The 22,861-nt window shown below is 38.6% G+C and overlaps 1 protein-coding gene and 2 long non-coding RNA genes across 4 annotated transcripts in view; 2 read left to right on the forward strand and 1 right to left on the reverse strand.

The window, feature by feature from the left end:
• The window catches only part of LOC146461180 (peroxidasin-like), a 163,516-nt gene that overhangs the window by 122,523 nt on the left and 18,132 nt on the right, over nt 1-22,861 (forward strand). The gene's annotated exons all lie outside the window — the stretch shown is intronic.
• LOC146461190 (uncharacterized) lies at nt 1,737-5,939 on the forward strand. Its single transcript, XR_014857473.1, has 3 exons — nt 1,737-1,904; nt 2,125-2,324; nt 5,840-5,939. It is a non-coding gene; the product is annotated as an uncharacterized LOC146461190 (long non-coding RNA).
• LOC146461191 (uncharacterized) lies at nt 10,791-11,845 on the reverse strand. Its single transcript, XR_014857474.1, has 2 exons — nt 11,268-11,845; nt 10,791-10,931 (listed from the first exon to the last, which is right to left on the reverse strand). It is a non-coding gene; the product is annotated as an uncharacterized LOC146461191 (long non-coding RNA).

Raw genomic sequence — 22,861 nt, forward strand, 5'->3', positions numbered from 1 at the left:
AGATAACTGTGTACAATCCGTATTCATTCGTATAAGATTCTGGATACAATTCGCATCCATTCCTCTTACCTACAATTTCCGGGATGCATACAACCATACCCTCGTTCTTGGGCTTCATCGCTTACTAAGTTTACTGTATTTGTACTCTTCAAAGAGTGCATCGTGATAAAGTTGACTTTTTATAGGCATAAACAACTGAACAGAAGGAAAAAACAAATCAGGGAGAAGCGGTATGAGCAAAACCTAATTTTCAGCGACAGTAAAAATTCCTCTTTGAACAGATGTCTTTCCTTTAAACACGGAACTTACTGCTTATTGTTTGGTTTAGTGAGGTTTTTTAACCCAATCTTGTATGATACTTACTTATATTTTACCTTAAAATAAACAGCGTATAGGTTGTTACTCACGGCTAGCCTGTCTTGCGGGCTTTATGGGCAACTAAAGGGAAAGGTTGCTAAAAAGGCAAACTTCCAATCCAAGCACTTACAACAGGCTGTAAAAACACAATGTATATTTGCATGATAACTCAACAAAGTTGAATTTAATAAGTGCGGTTTTACTCTTCTAAAAACACTCTTAACCACTTTTTAAATGCCAAACAAGATATGACTATGCAACGATAATGGTTAGCACTCTTCTTCTAGTTCTTCAACTCAGAACTGAACGTTTTCTACTGTTGTTTGTCTCCAGCATTTTGAAAACAAAATGAGGTAAGTGGCCGAAAAACTTTGTAGCCAGTGATATACAGGCCTTCAGGGTAAGCCACGCTCCTGAGCTCGGCTGCATCAAGCTGCTGCCCTAACAATGACGTGCATACTAAGTAAGTGCTCAAGTAAATTTGAAAAAGGTCTCGATGATTTTCTGTAATTAAAAACATCCCTCAAGTTTTGAATGAGAAGTTTACAATTCAAAGCAAAAGTGATGCACTGGACTTGTTTAAGAAAAAAAAAATCAGATAAATTTGATAGCGGAGCTCCGCACGCCGGAGGCGTGCGTGCGGAGCCCCATAGCTAAGAGAATTTGGTAACCCGTGAATGCGAGAAATTTTGGTTTGGTTATAATGTCACTTTTGTCCATCCGTACGCCCGTACGTACGCCCGTACGCAGCCACCGGAAAACTGAGATGTGTGAAGCCGTGCTGCGAACCGCGTTTGTTTGGCGGGAAGTTGCATCGCCAACTGCTTTAATTAAGAAAACAAAAAGATCTTTTGAAGAGAACAAAATACAAAGTCAATTTATGTGACCGACAGCGGGAGAAACAGCAAGACGTCTAACGGCGGGAGAAACAAATCGACTGGCAGAATCTTGAAGTGAAACCATTTTACTCCGATCCTGCGTGACGAAACTTGGATTTTTGCTCTTTACGTGAAACGTTTCGCTCACTTGACGTTGTAAAACAAACGAATAAAGTTAGCTATGGAATAAATAGGACTTGTTATTGTCCGGAGAGGCGAGTATATTCATGTAATTTTGTTGACAAAACTTTGCTGGTTTGCTCTCTTGCAAGATCTTGATTTCTTGCCCCTGATTTCTTGCAGTGTTAACACGCCGTTTAATTTAAGCTGAAGCTGCTAAATACCGTTAACTTCAGAGGAGTCTTTTGAGATCATTTTTTTCGGTCCATGTTGATTATTTCCCTGGGAGTTTTATTTTCTAATGGGGTGATTTTCCGCCTTTCCTTGCTTTAGAATTTGGGGTGATTTTCCGCCATTCCCAATTTCGCCGTTCCGCCGTTCCACCCATCCCCCAATTAGTGTCACCGGCAGCCGAACATTTTTACTCCGATCTGGCGCGCCGAAACGTTGGATTTTTCCTCTTGAAGTGGAGCGTTTCGGTCACTTAACGTTGTAAAACAAACGAAAAAATCAGCAATGGAATAGAAGCACTGGTTATTCTCAGAAGAGGTGAGTATATTCGTGTGATTTTGTCGACAAAACTTTGCTGGTTTGCTGTTTTGCAAGATATTGATTTCTTGCAGTGTTGACACGCAGTTTATAAGCTTATAAACTATAGAATAAGTCACTGCTAACTCCAGAGTAGTCTTTTGAGGTAATTTTATTGGTCCATGTTCATTATTTCCCTTGGAGTTATATTGTAATCTCGTCCAATTTTGTCTTCCATCAGTGGGAAAAAGAGCAAGGCGACTAACGGCGGAAACGCCACATCATGAAGAGCGGCCGAAGAGAAATCATTTTTATACTCTGTTCCGACACGACGAAACGTTGGATTTTTCCTCTTGAAGTGAAACGTTTCGCTCACTTAACGTTTTAAAACGAACGAAAAAATCAGCAATGGAACAAAAGGACTGTTTATTCTCCAAAGAGGCGAGTATATTTATATCTATTTATGTAACAGTATATTTTTGCTGACAAAACTTTGCCGTTTTGCAAGATATTGTTTTTCTTGCAGTGTTGACCATGCAACTCATTTAACTTATAGCTACTGCTAACTTTACAGCAGTCTTTTGAGCTCGTTTTTTCGGTCCATGTTTGTTATTTTCCTTGGCGTTTTATTTTCTAATCTCATCCCATTTTGCTTTATTTAAGAAATTTTATTCTCAGGTAAAATAGTCAGTCAAACAAACGTCTCGCTACACAGTGTCGTTGACAATAAACTTACAGTTTATATAAACTGACAAGTTTTTCTGGCATGAGCTTATATATTTCTAATTTTAGCATTTATTTGTGACAATCTTTACAGAAAACAAACACAAATACTTAAAATAATAGGGTATAACGGCAAAGATTTAGACGTGGGAGTATTTTTGACTGAGCTGAAGTTGTCTTTTTAAACAATGTGAAAAGCGAGTGTAAAACTAGTGTGATTTCATTTTCATCAAAACATGATTTCGTTTTCATCAAAAACATGTCCCTTTGCTTCTTGTAGGTGACTGGTAATTAGCCCATTCTTTTCATTTTTCAACTTTTTCTCAGTGTGTGGAAGGGAGTGTCTTTTCAAGTAACTCAACGGAAGGGTCAAGTTCAAAAACACAGAGATTTTAAAACTCCAGATAGAAGTAAGGTCTTAAGTAACTCTTGCCAATAATATATTGGGTCTCGGTTTCGTCGCTTCTCGACGGTTGCTTGATTTTGCAAATCTAATTGGAGATTGAAATGGAGATGTTTTAAATTGTCTAGGTATATTTTAACTAGCTCCTCAGAAACCACAAAGGTAGTCACTGTTGAAGAAAAGTCTGTAATTTTTTTCACTGTGTTCAGCTTTCCTTCATTGAAGGATTTTTTTTTGCGCTCTAGGCATTAAGTCATCAACTGGTTGTGCTGTTCCACCTAAAGAAGTAGCCGGAGATTCAAAAACACTTTAATTTGTACGCGTACCTTAATTTTTCTTTATCCGAGAAAGGGCGTGGAATTCTGTCCATTGTGGAGCCAGCCAACCATTTTTACATGAAGCGCATTGCTGCTCTTTCTTAACCTTGCAGGTGTCTTTGTGAAATTCCAGTTATAACTCTCCAACATCATAGTGATAGTCACAAATTTTAGGAAAATAATTATAGCCGGGGACATGTTTTTCTAAACTTTTGGATGCTTTCATGTAATCATGATTAGCCGGGTCCTGTTAACAGAAGAAGAAAAAAATATTTATTATGGCTGCTCCTCCCCCTCTGTTACAAATTCCCTTTAAAATGTAATCTGACAGAACAGGTGCATTGCAGTGCGCAACGCTTTGTCATGAGCAACCGGCATTGTTGTTGTGACTCCACCATATAAATTTCTTGTTTCCAACTCGTTGTAAAACCTAGCATTGTGCTTGAACAAATTAAGGGGTATAGAATGGTCCTTGAAAAATAATGGGTCTCGGCAAATTTTCGGCGGGTCTCGAAATCTCGGTGTCTCAAACTGGAGTCTCGGAATCTCGAGCTCGTAAAAAATAAAACCGGTCTCGGAATTCGAATCCTGCATTTTGAAATTTGAATCTCGGCAAACCAAGCGAAAATTAAGTCTGAATTAACCGTCCTAAATTGACAACAAGCAATGATCTTGAAAACGGCTCAACATCGCAATCGCTTCTGCAGCTTCTGTGAAACATGTAAGCTTGGATAAATTCTGCTCGCAAATTGCCGTACTATGCTTTTCGGCAGTGTTAGTAAAAAACACGTTTTGCATCACGACGTCTCGGGCTCGGATTTAGAAAAAGTAGTTAAGTCTCGGTCTCGGATTTTAAATGAAGGTCTCGGCGTCTCGGCGGGTCTCGGATTTTACCATTCTATACCCCTAAATTATAATTCAAAGCATTGCTGATCTTTTTTTCAATATGTGCTTGAGGGAGTGTGGTTTTTATCCTCCTCAGCCGACACTAGATTGCATTAATTTGTTGTCTTAATCCCATATATATGGGATTAGCATGGACACCAGGTGATCGGCATGATATATTTGTAATGTAGTGATCATGGGTACATCTGTCATATAAATTCCACATATGACATAACTATAGTTATCATTCATATTATATCCAAGGCATATAACTGTTATATACATTGTATCTCAAAATGAAAGATAATGTGGTTATTACATGGGGAATCAGTAAACCATGTTATTCCCACATTATTGATGTCTTTAATTTTGTGTCCATATAAACACCATACTTGGAGTAAGTTGAAAGTACGTGCTTGCAGTTATAAAACCCATATTTTGATTTAATATACTCAGTGAATTTCCATATATGGGCCATATATGGCTCTCATTTTTCCCATATTATTACCATATCATTGGTTTGGTAAGGGCCTCTGGACATGCATTGCTCTCCATTCTTTATGTTTGTGATTTTCATAGTCAGCTAGTCACATGCAGTTATCTTCTAAATTCCTTTGTCTGTTTTTTCATGGAATCTTAGAACATATAAATTCCCATTTTATAGAATTGCCATAGATAATGGCATCTCCAACTGTAGAATAAGTCCTTTCAGCTTCCCCCTGGCCCCTGTCTTTGTGTGCTCGATGAATCCTGATGAGGTAATTAGAGTTCCAAATTCTGGACAATTTGGCATCTCTGAACCTGACTTGACAACAGCATTATCTCAAAAAATTAGTAATTACTACATCATAAATACTGTCCATGCATGCAGTATTTATGATAAAGACCACATTAAAAAATGTTCGTTATTGGATTTCATCTCCAAAAGAATTGAATTTTAAAAAGAATCTATTGATGTCTTGTTACAATCAAATTTGTATGATGTGAAATTTTTTTTCCAAAAAAGGAGGTTATATGGGGCTAGATCGATGTAAGTATTTGCATGAAGGAATATTAGAATGATTCCTTGGCAAATTATAAGCAAACAGCTATTTATATTATGTGGTTTACAACATAACACCACTGGCCTGCATTCTCTAGAGTCATGCAGTGAATATCTGAGCCTTAGCCTTTTAATTTTTAGTAAAGGATTTTTGAAAGTGAAATTTATTAGTTAATTATAAGTTCGCAAATGTAATAAAATTTTAATACTCCAGAAATGCTTGTATCAGCCATTTTAGAGGAGGTTTTAAAGTTAAAAAGGGCGATAGAGGGAGTGGGCAAGGTATTTTACAATGGCTTACAGGATATCTCATGAGGGGGTGCCAGAAAAAAAATATTTAGAACATCATCAGGTGGGGGAGGGGGAGGGGGGTCTTTCAAAACATGAAAGGGAAAAAATAAAAATCATCATAGGCCCTCATCTGCATAAATTATGTACCCTCCCTCTGGATTGTTTTAGAATCTGCCACTGCCTTGGCACAAAAGCCACACACAGCGGGTGTAGCCTTTTCTGGTAGAGTTTAAGACCTGTTGTTTAAATTGTAACAAAAAAGAGATTGATGTAAGCTTTTTATTTACCATCACAGATCCATACCTGTAGATGTGATGAAAACACTGTACGCCTCAAGAATCACTTTGTTAATGGACATTCTTGTTGAAGCAGTTCATAAACTTGTAAATTATGCATTCTTGTGTGAACGTTTCTGTGCACTTTCCCAATCGATAGATCCAGTTGTGTATTAAATTTCTTACCTTTTTGAAAATGTTTATGATGGCAGAAGCCAAATAGAATGGGCATCTCATTATTACTCAGAAGAAAATTCACTGAGTAAAGATTTGATTAGTTGGCCAGGTAGGGCTTATATTGCTCTAGTATGGTGATTACAACAGAGATTGGCTACAGGATGCCTGGGCCTAGCTGTGTTTATAAGCAACAGAGCGCTGTACTCAATCATTCTTATAGCTATTCGATTGAGAGGAGAGGAGGTGGCTGATATTCAGGCCATGTTTAATGCAACCAAACCCTGGCTTCAGTTGATAACTGTGATTAAAGATAAAACATCAAACTTCCTATCAGCAATCTCTTTTAATTAAAAGAAAACTTTAAAGCTTGGTAGTGAGTAATGAATTATGAAATATGTACAGGTATTAATTTTTACAGTGCAATCTCAGTTATTTGAAACTCCCAATTCTTTGAACAAATTAATAGTTGTTTTAAATTCTCTTGGATTGCTTCAGTCAGATTTTTACCTCCTATTTTTGGAACAAAATTATGTTTCCCTTTGAGGTTAAAAACAATTATTGGTATTCCACTGTAGTGATTTACATATCATTATAACAAATGTTATACGTATCCCAAGTCAATTGTTTTCTTTTACTTACTTTTGATCACCCTATAATAACTGTTTATTTTTCCTGGGTTTTGTAACATCATTAACCAGTGCTACAGTTTTCTACACCTTATAAAATAGTCTGGTTTACCTTTTTCAGAAACAATTCAGGAAAAACACTAATATTATTTTCCTTTTCCATTCTGTCCACTGGGTTTATGCAAACTCTTCTTTATTTGTATAAGAACAGTTTAAACCACTGATTTTTTTGAAGAATGAAGTAATAAAATGCTTTCAATTTGCAATATTTCAAGCAAAGTATTAGTTGATCATCATTTTGTGAATTCAGAAGACGACTGTTATATGCACACTCAACTCTCTATACCTACATTCTCTTCTTCCTACCATTTTTTTTTTCTCAGAAAAACCAGAGGATGAAAAGTAAAGTAAGGAATATTTTTACAGAATGCTTATTAAATGATACATGGTAGCTGGTATCTTGCTGTGTAAAAATGAATGGGACTTCTCAGATGAGGTGCTATCCATAAGCTGGATTGAGTGATGAGGCTGCAGCAGTTTAGTGTTTAATGACTTCTTCAATTGGGATTTTGCTTTGAAGGACAGCAAGGTCTGTACCTAAATTGAGAAACCAGAGAATAAAATCTGCGGTGTAAATTTTGTGGTATGGAAACCGTTAAATTTTCTTCTCAGTATTACCTCAGTAAGGAAATGTGGTCCATGCAAGTTAAAGAAAAACTCTTCGATCTTGGCAGGATTCAAACCCACTACCCCAGGATTTTGATCACTGATTGACCAAATGTACTCACTAGGGCAATGCAAAATTTATTAAGTGGTTTCCTTCACACACAAAAATTTACACTCCAGAGATAATTCTCTGATTCCCCAGTTGCATCAGAACTGCACAGCACAAAATTTCATTATTCCTTAATTGTTGTGTTTTTTTTTTTTTACTTTACTCCAAGTGAATTCTCATGTAGCAACGTGTAAAAAAAACTGCTGGGGATAACTGACCCCTTAACTGCATGATGGATTTTTTGGTAAAGATTTTGACAGGGACAGTTGAGGATTTAATTACCCAAGTGTTATTGTGCAGTTCCAGAAAAACTCCCCACCCACCCCACAGAAGGTCATCGGAAATTCCTAGGGGGAGGGGGGTCTTAAAAGTCAAAATTTTAGAAGCAAAGGATGAAGCTAAACTGGAATTTCCTAGGGGGAGCAGGGGTGCAAAACAAAAGACCTTCCGTGGGGGGAGTATGGATATTTTCTGGAACTGCACATTTGATTTTATGTCAAGCAATTTACTAACTTTAAAATCCAGCTACAGATGGCTAGGGACTGCAAAAACATTTTTTTTTTTCTGTTGAATAAATTTATTGCATTCAACAATTACATCAAAAGAATGCACTCCTTACACAGATTGGAGTCAACCTTGATTGCCATGAATGAAAGGATCTTGGGACATGTATATGGCACCCCTTGCAGATTTTGCAGGGGCAGATGATATCATCACCAACTTGGCAAAGGAGAGAGAACCTAAGGATTGAGGTCAACAAATGCACTCTCTAATCCAGTTTTGATCATTACAAGTTTTCATATACAGCTATTTCAATTAACGTTGTCGAATCAAAATAAAAAAGCTAAAAGACAAGACCGCAATGTTTTGTGGGATTTTTATTTTTTATGAATAATTTCATCAAAATCATCCCTGCATGTGCAGGTCATTGTACTGCTAATTACAACCTATTGTTTTCTCTAGGCATGACTGATTTTGATGAATTATTTATTCATAAAAATCCCACGTAAACTTTCGGTCTTGTCTTTTAGCTTTATGCTTTGAACCGACAACCTTAGTTGAAGTGACTGTATATAAAGTAGCAAAAGGCACAAGTGATTGTCATGTTGACTTTGCAATATCAAGAATAAGAGCCAGACAATTATGTACAAGTCAACGAAAACCCTGACCCCCCCACCCCCCACCCCAGAACAAGGTGGGGATTACAAGGGAATAGTAGGGGATTTGATACAAAATCATGCCCGAGATGGTGGGGCATTGGAAGCGTTTAGTAGATTTAGCTGCCCCGAGGGGGTGGGGATTTGTGAACAGACTGCAATGTCAAAGAATTTTTTAGATAAAACTAGTGAGCAGCACGTCTGCAAACTCTTACAGTTGTAAAACGACTTATTTTGTCCTACACGTTTCGTGTGACAAATGCACACTTCGTCAGGGAGTTTTACACATTACAACTTCACGCCGATTTAAGTGTGTCATTGAGAAATGGGTGACTCCGCTGGATTTTGTTGCGTGAAGGCTCTCTTTATTCCTTTGGGCATTCTCTTCGGCAGCCGCGAAATTAGCTCGTTTTTACTCGGTGGAGAAAAGGTGAGAACTTTGCAGGAAGACCAAGATGCGAATTCAAAAGACAGGAACAATTGTCTAATTAAGCAGCCTTGAGCCCCGAAGTTGCGAGGGTATTCCTTTGTTCTTGTTATCAATAGGAACTGCGAGGAATCACTGCAGACGTTTGATGGTTTTAAGTTCTTCGCAAAATACTTTAAGCTGTTATTTATATCAGTGAAGAAAAGTCTTTTGAGAGCTTTAAAAAGAGATCCTAAACGTGGTGTTTTGATCACTGTAAGCCGAGTTTCGATATTTTTCGCCAAGCGGTGCTTAGAGCGGCGAAGTTATTATGCTTAATTAAATTTGTGCATGGCATCATCATCTTCCCGACGCGTGGAAATCAATACCATCTGTTTAATGATAACTTTTTTTTACGAAAACGCTAAAACATTGATTTCTATTCCCTAAAGAAAGCACCTCAGGAGCTATGAAAGAGTCAAAAGAGTTCCAATTGTAATACACTGTACAAACTGGTATTTGATGTTGTGCGCTTTGTTTGTTACGAGTGAAGACGTGGTCGATCGTAATTAAGTTTATGTTTCTAAGATACTTGCTTCTAGCGAAGAGATTCCAAAATATCAGACCAAAAACGGATGAAACAAAGGGGAAACTCAGCGTGGAAGTCGCATTCTGATTATACTTAATGACGCATTGACAAACAACAACATCAGCTCTTTGGCCTATGCAGGCACGCACTCTTTTCAGTTGACCTTATTTACATTTTATATTCAGCGATGCTCTAACTTTTAGCTGAGAAGCGAGAATCTTTTATAGATCGCTGTCATTTAAGATGACAGATAAACAAATCGGCAAATCCATGTATCCGTTTAGCGAACAAATTTCGTTTATTAATTATTCGTTAGTTTGCAGGACGGGAAGTTGTTTTTAAAACTTTCGATACTGGAGCGGCGCGTTGTGAGTCGATGTGTTCATGGTGACTCATTTCTCTAGCCTCCCCAGGGAGCTTCCACAGGCCAGCAGAAAACTCTGAAAAAAAAGATAAAATATCTCACCTACTTCAAAGGCTTTGCGATCTTCGGAAACATGCTCTAATGTCGGAAATTGTTCGATAAAATAGAGAACAATAGCTTGAATATATGAATACTTAACGACCCCAAAATTTGGGGTACACACTTAAATCGGCGTGAAGTTGTAATGATACAACATAAGTGACCTGTATATATACCTACATAAAAGACTAAAATAAATTTTACGTAAAACCGCACCTACACTAGCGGATTTACAATGTAGGAAACAGGTAAAAAGGTGTGAGAGGTGTTACATATTTTGTGCTTGACATAATTTTGGGGCCCACAGTTTTAGCTAAAACTCCAGGGGTGGGGTATTAGGTAATGCTTTGAGTTTATGAAGGATCCCGAGGGGTGGGGATATTATTCAAGATTTGAGCAAGGTTTTTTCCAGATCCCCACCTTGTCCCGGGGTGGGGGTGGGGGGGGGGGGGGGGGTTCGTTGACTCATGCATTACTGCTGTGGTTTCCCTAAACAAAACAGTATCACTTTGCACTCTCAAAACAAAAGGATTAGTGTGATTGACAGGAAGTTATGAAAGGTTCATGTTTTTCCTATCCCTTCCAAAACAAATGGGAAAATTATACTGCATTCTTAGATAAGTTGAGAGCAAGAAAGACATCTTGACTCTCTTAAATCAATATCAAAGGCATGGAACTGAGCACCTAATTTGAGTTTCTACATACAAAAACAAAAAAAAAAAAACCTCATGTGTACAAGAATATAGCTATCAACCTGGGAAAAACAAATTAACAAAAATGAGCTTTTTAATCTAATTAATTGAATTAATCAGCTACAAGTACAGTATTAGAAAATAGAAAAATGACCCAAAGCTAACTTGACTTGAAATATTTCTCCTGTATTCAAACATCTCCAATGTGCATCTCCCTCAAATAGAACCTGAACATCAAAAAAAAATAATAAAAAAATCACTCAATTTGAGTAGAAAACGATGAAATCTAAAATATTTTGTAAATCCCCATTAATGACTCGATTTTCAATTGGCCCGCAGTTTGAAACGATCTCTTAGTATTGTACATATTATGTTACCGACCACATCAATTCATATAACAACACTGGCCTACTATTGTTCGTATCAGCTTGCCATTTTAACATTATCTTGATTAAAGATCAAAGATTTTTTTAGAAAATTGCTCTTCCTTCAGAAAAAAAAAAAACACACATCCAACAGTACAAAGATGTGCATCCATACATAAAGATTTGAAGTTATCTTACCTCCTTGATTGACAGAGCCGTCGGACCTTTCGCCTTCCACCGACACAGCAAAACCCCATCTACTTTTGACATTTATCAAACTAAAAATTTTCCTTCAGCCCAACAAATTTGCTGTAGAACGGAACATTTTTCACACAGTCACGCAGGAAAAATAACATGAGGCGTAGGAAAACTTCGATCGCTTCCAAACTAGAAAACTTCTTCTTCTTCTTCAACTTAGCAAAGAGCCAAAGACAACTAAATTCGCCCCTTCCGCCGCCATGTTTGACGCGCTGGGGCTCTGGGGACGAGACTGGGGCACAAGCGCAAAGATCACCTCCTCCTTACCGCGGTGAAAGGAAAATTAAGGAAAAAATGCCTTCTGTTACAACAAATCAGCATTAAATAATTTTGCCTTCTGTATGACATTATTATTGTTATTGTCGATGGGAAGTTTGCTTCATATGCACTAAAAATATATATAACTGCAGAAAGAATGAGAAACTAGGTAAGGTTACTACGCTCATACGAAAAGCAGATTTCTATAAATGCTATGAAAAAAATTGGAGCTCCGCTTTTAGGCTTGGCTAAATATATATATTACATGAGTCATAAAGATGTGGATCGCGACGTTTCGACCGCTATACTGCTGGTCTTCATCAGGCGATCGTGTCGACTGATTGCATGACAGTATAAGTAGCACTTTGGTTTGTGTTGATTGGTGCGTTTCGATCCTCTCTTAGGCTGTTGTTGATTGGAGGATTCCGATCCTCGTCGTTCAGACTAGAAATTGTTCCCTCGGCCGTCCGCCTTGGTACCGATCGGCTGCTGTGTTGTTTGATCGTGAGCATCCACGCTTCCGGAATTTCAATTCCATTATCCCTATTGATATTGTCAGGGTGAAGTCTAATGTGAATAGCCTCTTTAACCCTACGGGTGTACCAATGTGGGTCTCGGTCAATAAACTTAACCTCATCCCAGAGCGGATAGTGGCCCGTCGCATTGCTGTGTTCTGAAACGGCGGAGGATTGGGTTCGAGCAAGCCGTATGTCTATATCGTGTTCCTTAATCCTTTCATGCATAGCTCCAATATAGACCTTGCCACACTCACAGGGAATCTTGTAGACTACTGCGTCTTGTTTTGCAGGGTCGACAGTGTCCTTAGGTCGCACTAGATGTGATCTAAGTGTTGTGTCAGATCTGAAAACTGTCCGTATGCCTTGCTGTTGTAGGCAACGGCGAAGAGCCTCTGATAACCCTTTGACGTATGGTAGCACCGCAGTAGTGTGGCTGTTTTTTTCTTTGTTTTCGTAATGTTTTTCACAAACGAAGACGGATAACCGTTAGAAACAAGAACTGATGAGAGGTGTTTCTTTTCTTGCGAGATAACTGATGGTTTAGTTATGAGGTGTTTCGATCTATCGCACAGGCACTTGACAATACCGCGTTTTACAGATTGCGGGTGGTGTGAATCATACGCTAGGTATTGGTCAGTGTGTGTAGGCTTTCTGTAAACACTGGTAGAATGGTAGCCATCCGAATCTCTAGTTACCAACGTGTCAAGAAAGGGTATGGTGTTGTTGGTCTCAGTTTCCATAGTGAAGCGGATCGTTGGTTGTTGACTATTGAGGTGTTGCAAGAAAATGTCAACTTTGTCTCGACTCAAGATGGTAAAGGTGTCATCCACATAGCGTTTCCAAATCTTAGGCATACAAGGCGTAGAAGTCAAAGCTTGTTCTTCAAAATGCTCCATGTAGAGGTTAGCTATGACAGCGGATACTGGGCTACCCATGGCTGCTCCCTCTTGTTGCTCATAAATTAATCCATTATACTGGAAGTATGTGGATCTTAGAACGAAATCCAAGAGGTCCGCAATCTGTGCAGGTGTAAAAGTGTATGCAGCATCGGATAGGAAAAGAGAAACAGTTGAATGGACATGGATATAGCAAAAGTAATTAACAGATATCTTGAGTAGCGAAAATTCTGGTCACATGATAGCAAAATTTTAGTTTACCGAACGGCTTCTTTACCTAACCCGTGAAACCATAAAACTATTAAAACCATGAAATTATGAAGCCCATGAAACCATGGAACCATTGTAACCATGAAACCATTTGACCTGTGAAACAATGAAACTTGTGAAACCATGAAACCAGAGAATCCACGAAACCCGTGAAAATACGAAACCATATAAACCATGAAACCATTGCAACCACACACCCTATAAACCTTAGCCATGAACCAAAGAATATTACTTCCTTAGTAAGCATACTATAAATTAGCATATCATAATTAGCATATATTCGTGCTCCGTAACACCAAGTTGTAACTGCGATTTTAATGTCCATTTGGATGCTGAGATGGACAATGAAGGTGGTCGGGTAGAGAAAGCAGACTCAGTGAAAAATATATCTGACATAAAATGGACAATGAAGGTGGTCGGGTAGAGAAAGCAGACTCAGTGAAAAATATATCTGACATAAAATTAGCACATGATCTGGTTGATTATTTGCGAATTAGAAATCCTGAAGAGAGATAATATACTTGGAGGCAAGAAATACCTCTGGTCCAGAGACGCCTTGAATATTGGCTAATCAGTGACTGTATGCGAGATTTTATCGAACATGCCGATATCATACCTTCTATTAAATCTGATCACTCCGTCATTACTCTACAAATTAATAGTATAGCAAATAAAGTTCGTGGCTTTTCACATTGGATGTTTAATTCCAGTGTTTTGGAAGATAGCACTTGTATTGACCTTATCAGTTCTAGTCGTGAAGTTTAGCTGAAAGAGTTTGAAGATATTCATGACAAGTAGCTTCGTTGGAATCTGGTAAAATATAAAATAAGACAAAAACTACGATCTCATACAGTAAAGGAAAGGCAAAAGAAAGACGAAAAAACTTACCGAGGTAGAAAGCAAACTCAACGAGAGTGAAATGCTGTGCGCTACACACCCTACAGAGAAAAATATTGAAGACCTTGAAAAGTATAACATGGAATACGACTCAATGTACGATCATATTAGGCAGGGAAACATCGTCCGATCTAAAGCCGCATGGTATGAGGAAAGGGAAAAAAATAACAGATATTTTCTAAATCTTGAAAAGTCCAGAAAGACAAAAAAATTGTATACGAAAGGCACTTAACAACGAAGGACATCAAATTATTTAAAAGCAAGGCTATCATGTCTGAATTTAAGGATTTCTATAATGATCTCTGCGATAATAAGGACCCGGATATGGGCGTTGACGAACTGCACAATTATACTAAAAACCTTAACATACCCAAATTATCTAATGATCAGCAGCTCCTTTGCGAAGGTCAGTTAACCCATCCTGAATGCTACAATGTTTTAGACCAATTAAAGAATGGCAAATCTCCAGGTAACGATGGCTTAACAGCTGAATTTTACAAACATTCCTGGCCTATACTAGGGAACCTCCTAGTTGACTCCTTAAATGCTGCCCATATAAATGGGAAACTATAAATAAAACACTTACCAAACTAAGCAGATGAACACTGAGAGCACTAACCTTGATCGCTAGTGAGAAAACCAGTAATATAAAACCTTGCAGATCTGAAATTCATACGAACAGCCAAAACCCTAAAATTAAGGTCCTCTCTTCCAAAAACACCAGAGCTGTGGTAATCCATGCAAAAAGTCGTCTTCAAGGAAAGTAGGTCCACCCAAACTTCAACAAAATGAGCCAGATGAGAACTGTCCGTTGTAAGTAAAGGCCAAAATGAAGCAGAACGCCAAAGCGGAACGATCAAAGTACCTTGGATGCTTCAAGACCTCATATGCTTCAGAGTCCTCGGAACAAGGTGAGGTGGCGGACAAACCCAGTTGTTGTCGAAGTCCCACTAGTAAAAGTGTCCATAGCTTCACAGTAAGGATTCCAAAACCTGGAATTAAAATCTAGGTAATAAATGGTTATGCTCGTCAGCAAGACGATCAATAGAGTAAGGCCCCCATTTCAAATCTAAAAAGCAAAAAATGTGAGGACTAACAGACCAGTCATCCAAATCAACAATACGGCTTAAATAATCTGCTTGCTCATTTCTGGATCTGTGCACTCATTCAGGCTCAATAGAAATACCATGATAAACGCAAATCTCAAAAATACGCTTAGCTTCGCTTTGCAAACCAGACCTCCTGCTGCCGACATCAATAATACGCGCAACATTCTGGTTGTGCGTTTAACATTTGAAGCATATTCCTGCAAGTTTAGGCGCAAAACCTTTGCTAAATCAGCCGACCAAACACCTTGTGCGGCCACCTCGGGCCCACGTTCAACAATGTAACCGCCAAATCCGGTGTCACTAGCATCCGAAAATGCAACTCTAACTGCACTGGATTTAATACGACGGCTATTGAGATGATCCAAATTGGATTGCCAAAAAACTAATTCCTCACGACCGAATCTTCCAGACAAAAATTAGAAAACGAGGAATTCAGAGCTGAAACCTGGACGTACATGGCACGAGACATTAAACGCACAATGTTTCCAAAAGTCAAAAACAGAGAGTTCAACTGACCAGCAACGCTAGCTAGATCCTTAGCGTTAACAAAAGGCTGAACAAGGATACGCGAAATACTCTCCTGCAACTTCGTGATCTTCAAAAGAGGAACGGTGATGAAATTGAGACTGAAATCTAGATGGAAACCAAGCCAGGTACCAACTTGCAACGGCTCCCACACTGATTTTTGAAGGTTTACAAAGAAACCCGCAGAGTACAAATCAGAACGACATAAACGACTATGGACCAGGCAACTAGCATAATCGGGGCTCCCGCAAATACCGTCGTCCAAAAAAGTAACAACACGACGCCCAAGGCCGCGCCAGTAATTAACGAGCGAACGCACTAATTTACTGAAAATGTACGGAGCCAAGGACATTCCAAAAGGCAAAACAGTAAAAACGAAGTGCTTAACAACTGAACCAAAATTCCAAGAAAAACCCAGATACTGTCGATGATCGGAAAACATTTCGACGTGATGATAACCAGACTTGCGGTAAAAGGTAAAGAAAAAATAGCCTGACTGAAACAAATCAAACACAGTCCGAAGATCTTCGAACCGAACAGACTGCTTCCAAGTAAATCTGTTTAAATACGAAAGATCCAAATAAAGCCTGCATTTCCCACTGGACTGCTGCTCCACGTGCAGAGGAAGGAATAAGGACTTCCTTAACACAACCACGCTCAATTAACTCTGAAATGGCCTCGCAAACAAAATATTTAAATTTGAAGGCCGAACATCTATTGGAAATAACAAAATTCTCATGCAAATCAAAGAAAGGAATTCTGTAGCCTTCAACAATAGTGCTAATGATAAAGTCGGAGGCGCGAATGCAGTTGGACCAAAAATCAACGTGTTCCCTAAGGGAGCCAACTTTAAACAAATAAGAATCTGAAGACTTTTCAAAATCAAAGACATCACTTGGTTGACTTATCTGATGTTCCTGAAGAAATGAGATTAGGGCAGTTTTTTCTACAGTGTCCTTCCGATCCACAAGCGAAGAAGGTTCCTCTTCTGAACCGAGACCCGGGGCCCGTTTCTCGAAAGACCCGGTAACTTACTGTGCTCGATAAGTAATTTTGGTGACAAATGTTCTTAACAGAAGTCAATTTTTGTAAGCTTTGAATACTAAATGTTAAAATATTATTATTCTATGAAAACATTGGCGAAGTACCATGTCTGTAATCGTTCTGTAATCGGCGAAAAAACATTTAAAAATATACTTAACGGGCCGGTAAGTTACGGGGACTTTCGAGAAACGGGCCCCTGGGCAGAAATAATAATAATAATAATAATAACAATAATAATAACAATAATAATAATAATAATAATAATAATAATAATAATAATAATAATAACAATAATAATAATAATAATAATAATAATAATAATAATAATAATAATAACATTTCTAATGCGCAAATTTCATGAAATGTTCAAATGCGCATGACAAGATTAAAAACGGAATAAAAAGGCTACAAAGCTAAAATTACAATCAACAATAAACTTACAATGATTAAAAAAAAATCACAATTAAAAGTAAACTCACAATAATAAAAACAACTATGATAAAAATGCGTTACGGAATAGGTGAGTTTTTAGCTTGGCTTTAAAAGCACTAACTGTGGTGGCGCTTCTTATGTCAAATGGTAGCGCATTCCAAAGTTTCGGCGCAGCACAGGTAAAAGAACGGTCACCAAGTGTAGCTTTTAATTTAAAACGCGGATAACTAAGTAAAAGCTTATCGCTAGAATTCCTTAGATTATACATGGATGGAAGCCTAAGAGAAATAAGGGACGATAAATAACTAGGCGCTAAAAAATTAAGAATCTTAAAAGTAATTAAAAGTATTTTAAACTCGATTCTGTATCTAATGTGGCTTGTCGAAACTGAAAGGGCTGTCGAAAGGACTTGACAGCGTCGTCAGCGCCGAGGCGTGAATTAGAAACAAGAGAAAAAGGAGCATGATTAGATTTGAAATTAGCAGAACCCGATTTATCCCGCGACCTCTCTCTTTTAGAGTCAAGGGCCTTCTTTGCCGATTTTTCAGCTTTAGAAATACGACGTTCGTCTTCAGGAGGATCAGCCAAGTCGTCAGAAACGTAAGCCGAAACCGTGGCCCAACCACACTCGGATCGATCGGCCTGCTTATATAATAATTAATTTTTGACGCTCAGACAAAAGCTTCTTACCCTCTTCTTGTTCTGTTTTCGCCTTATCCAGCTTCTTTTTCTCAATGGCGGAGATGGCTGAATCAAATCTGGCTTCCACAGACAACTGCTTCTCGTTGCCTACCTTCTTCCACTTATCGAAATGATCTTCTTTAACCTTTTTAACAACGGATCTTACGTAGTCCTCTTGATCTTCAGAAATAGATCTCTTGAGCTCTTGCAATTTCGAATCAACACGTTCTAAGATCGCGCCTTGAGATTTCGCTAAAAGCTCGACAAGTTCCTCCTTGTTCATAATGAAAGACCCAAACGCTGGAACAGCAAGACCGAGATGAAAAACAAAACTGGTAAGGCCAAATATATACCCCTCCTAATTACCCACATACCAGCGCACATGTCTAAGTAAACATAAGATACCGATGAGAGCATATTTTCCGGCTAATTACCAAGTCAAACACAGGAAAATACTAATAGCTGCGACTGCTTCATGACCTACGGGAGCACAAAATTTGAACTCCCTAACTCCTTTACATCCTGTAAACTGAAATCCAATACTATATTCGTCCATTTCTTCCTAAAGATGAAGACTAAAAGCACCAGCGAAAGCTGGAGTAAAGACCGCGTGGCCGGCCATAGGTTAAATTTTAATGCGTTAAAACCTGACTGCCCACTCAAACTCGTTTACCCAAAACTCTGTTTTAATTTTCCGGGTTTTTTTTTTGTATAATGATAAAGAGATACGGATGTGTAATCACATGTTTAGCAATTCGGGCCGTGCACATTGAGATTGCTCACGACCTCACAACCGATTCATTTATTCAAGCTTTCACAAGATTTGTTGGTTGACGTGGTAGTTTTCAGCGACAACGGAACTAATTTTAGGGGTGCAGAGACCGAGATCAAGACTGCTTTGGAGCACTGGAATCCTGATCGTATTGACAACTGTCTAAAGAGACGTGGGATAAGGTGGAACTTTAATCCTCTACATGCAAGCCACGCTGGTGGCGTCTGGGAGCAAATAATGCGCTCAATTCGAAAGATTCTCCGTTCGCTTTTGGGCACTCAGATCATGGATGATGAAACTCTACTAACTCCTAATGGCAGAAGTTGAGAAGATATTAAATGACCGTCCTCTCACCCTCCCCCCCCCCCCCCCCCCCGACAAGTGATTCGTGCGATCCTGAGCCTCTCACTCCAAGTAAACTACTCCTCTTGCGGTCAAACATCTTTTCTTTCTGGAGAATCAGACGCTGTCGACATCTATGGAAGTAAACGCTGGAAGCAGGCCCAGTACCTGGCGGATATATTTTGGAAACGATGGATACTTTGGTACTTGCCGACGCTTCAAGTCAAACAGAAATGGCTCCGCCCGCGTCCAAATCTAGCAGTTGGTGATCTAGTTCTTGTGGTTGGCAAAAATTCTCCACGTGGACACTGGCCAAAGGGAATTGTGCAGGAAGTATTTCGGGATCGTCACGGAACTGTTCGACAAGTCACAGTTAAAACAGCGACTTTGGTCTTGCGGCGTGATATCCGCAAGTTATGCCTCTTAGAAGGTGTCTCAGGATTGAAAGCGTAAAGAAAGACTGGACTGAACTTTGCCAAGAACACTCTAATTAACTTCTAAGTGACTTCGAACAGTTTGAAGTAGTTTTCTGACTTTGTTTATTTTGTTTGGAAAGGCTTATCATATTGCGTGCACCTTTCGGAGCGCAGAACTTCTGGATCCTTAGAGGACATGCGGCTGTACGGCGTGTAATTGAAAAAAGGCCTTAAGTGTCGCTTATGCAATGCTAACCCGTGTGAGCAGATTATGGCTCCTTTACCCAGTGCAAGAGTCACGCCTTGTGTTCCCCCCTTTTCCTCCGTGGGTGTGGACTACTTTGGACCGATGTTGGTAAAGTCAAGACGCAGTCAAGTAAAGAGATACGGATTTGTATTCACATGTTTAGCAATTCGGGCCGTGCACATTGAGATTGCTCACGACCTCACAGCCGATTCATTTATTCAAGCTTTTACCAGATTTGTTAGTAGACGGGGTTCGCCGATCGAAGTTTTCAGCGACAACGGAACTAACTTTAAGGGTGCTGATTCCGAGATCAAGACTGCTTTGGAGCACTGGAATCCTGATCGTATTGACAACTGTCTAAGGAGATGTGGGATAAGGTGGAACTTTAATCATCTACATGCAAGCCACGCTGGTGGCGTCTGGGAGCGAATGAGTCACTCGATTCGAAAGATTCTCCGTTCACTTTTGGGAACTCAGATCGTGAATGATGAAACTCTACTAACCCTAATGGCAGAAGTTGAGAAAATATTAAACGACCGTCCTCTAATCCCCCCCCCCCCCCCCCCGACAAGTGATTCGTGCGATCCTGAGCCTCTGACTCCAAGTAAACTACTCCTCTTGCGGCCAAACGCATGTTTCCCTTTTCTTTGTTGTATTATCTCGTTGTCACGTGCGTCACGGAATTTAGCTCTTTTTTGTATAAAGGCTGGTTTCCATATGATCGCAGATCGCAGACGATCGTAGATTGCGATCTGCGATCATATGGAAACCAGCCTTAAATTTAGTTTAGCGTCGTTGTCAATTTCATTTCTAGTGTTTGTGCTTGACGTTTTACGTATCTTCGTTGCTTCTGTATTTTGGTTGTCGTATCGTTGCGTTTTGTCGTTTTCTTGGAGAATCACCGATAAGGTTCGTTTCCTGTGTTTCTTTCGGCGTTTTATTTTATATAATTTTTATGTTGTTATCGTTCCTTATTATTATGTCATTTTTCCTTTTAGAACTGTGCCAAGCTGGGACGGGCCGTTTTATTTCCCGTACAGCGAGTATCTTATGGTGACTCCAGTAATTATATGATCTTGTAGTAAGCGCTGGTTCATTTAGCGGCTACAGTGCCCCTGATCTGGCCCTACAATTATCCATCGCTGTTTTTAATAATCACACGAATGGCTTTTGAATAAAAATGTTGTTAAATTTCATGACAGCTTTGTGCAACAAATACAGCCTGCATATTAAAAGTTATTTTTCAGATAATTTTATATGCTAATATTCCAGTTGAATTGTGTGTATTCTCCCCCTCCTCTATAGGCAGTATACTATCCTTGCACAAATAATTTTTACCCGAAACGTTCACAACATTCATAAGCTTTTTCTTTGCATTGTTTATTGTTATTTTTTCTAATTTTTTGTGACCGTAACTGATTAAGATTCCAAAGAATGGCGTTTGTCAAATGATCTATTTCAATTTTATTCTTACTTTTGTATTAGATTGTTGTGTTTTATGGCAAATAAAGAAGAACAAAAAAGAAAAAGAAAGAGAAGAAGAAGACTAAATGCAGAGTCTACCAATCCAGCTAGTTTGTCGCTGTTTACTTTTCTCCGTTATCTGCAGAAACTGTTTTTTAATATTTGTACGAATATTTTAAATTTACTAATTTGAACCCACACCATCAGCTGCTAGCACACATTAATTGTCTCTTGCGTCATTGCTAAATACACTGCACCGTTAATTGGCTACGTGAAAAACATTGTATACAATAGTTTTTCTATTTTTTTTAATGACATTTTTACCATCCTTCGTTATGTTACTTGAATTTCAATAACCTTGCTGCTTTTTTGTGTGCAGGAAAATATATGTCTTCTGCAAACTTTTTTCTTTTGCTATTTTATTTCTCTTTTTTTCTAAACATTTATCGTCGAAATCCTACAGAGGACGTCTTAAAGAGTAAATTGAAATAAGAGCCTATAGTCTTTGTCGGGTCCGGCCTATTTTCCCCCTTGGGGTAAAGGAAATAAGTTATTATTTGTCGGTGTCTTTTTACAGCTAAAAGGAAAGATCCATGGTCATTATTTTAAATTCGTGGATGACAAATTTGTCTATATTGATGAGTTTTAATCCATCCGTCACTGACCAATCAGTCGCTCTTAGTTTCGTATAAACCAAGACTACATACAGTGGATTATCATTTGGCATCAAGTTGTCTCCATTCAAGTATGGCAGGTTGTTTCCTCTCCATTCTTGATTTCCTTCTCTTGTGTTTTCTTTGGGGAACATGGTTGCAGTATAATACAGAAGCCCAGCAAGGTAAGAAAATAACTTTTGACGGATTTTTTTTTTTAACCAAAAATGTGTCATAGGATCTACAGGGTCCCATTTCCCGAAAGCCAACCATCAAAACCTACGTACCATCTCCCTAAAACTTTCTTGATCTTTATTGATTATGTAAGGTTAATTCTTCTTGTAGTATCTTTACCGATTTATGTGACATAAGCTCTTACTGAGTTTGATAAGATATAGGGGCTGGAAAACTAACGGGTCCTTGCACGAAGTTATTTAACCTAAATACGAAAAAAGACAGATAGAGGTTCCAGGGGGGATTGAAATATAGATAGAGTGCAAAATTCGAGCTTTCGTTTGTGATGAAGTCTGGATATAAATTTAAGAACCGAAAATCTCATATGTTCCTTGTGACAATTTCTTAACTTTTCACGTCTCTTTCTGTCTCATATCATATCGGCTCACCAACAAGGAAAAATTAAATATTTAGGCTATTCCTGCGCGTTGTAAAGGAAACGTTTACTGCCTTAAAACAGAGGGAAAACACAAATAGTTTTGTCATTTTACCATAGAAAGTATGGAAAAGTTGGTCGAGTTTCTGAATTCGACCTGAATTTCAAGTCTTTCCACTCATTTTGCTCTGTACGGCGGGCAGAAATATGTCAACTATAAGTTGTGGCAATTTCGATTTTGTTTACTGAAAACTTGCAGTAAAATTAAAGTAAAACTATTGAAGCAAAATCGTTTAAAGCATCGATCTGAAAATCTGGGACACACAAGCTGTCCAAAGGGGAACTTTCCAAAATTATTCCTAGACACGACGAAATTTGCCAGCCAGCGCAAACAATGCAA

This window comes from Pavona decussata, unplaced genomic scaffold (genome assembly GCF_977016875.1).
Source record: "Pavona decussata unplaced genomic scaffold, jaPavDecu1.1 SCAFFOLD_201, whole genome shotgun sequence".
NCBI classification, from domain to species: domain Eukaryota; kingdom Metazoa; phylum Cnidaria; class Anthozoa; order Scleractinia; family Agariciidae; genus Pavona; species Pavona decussata.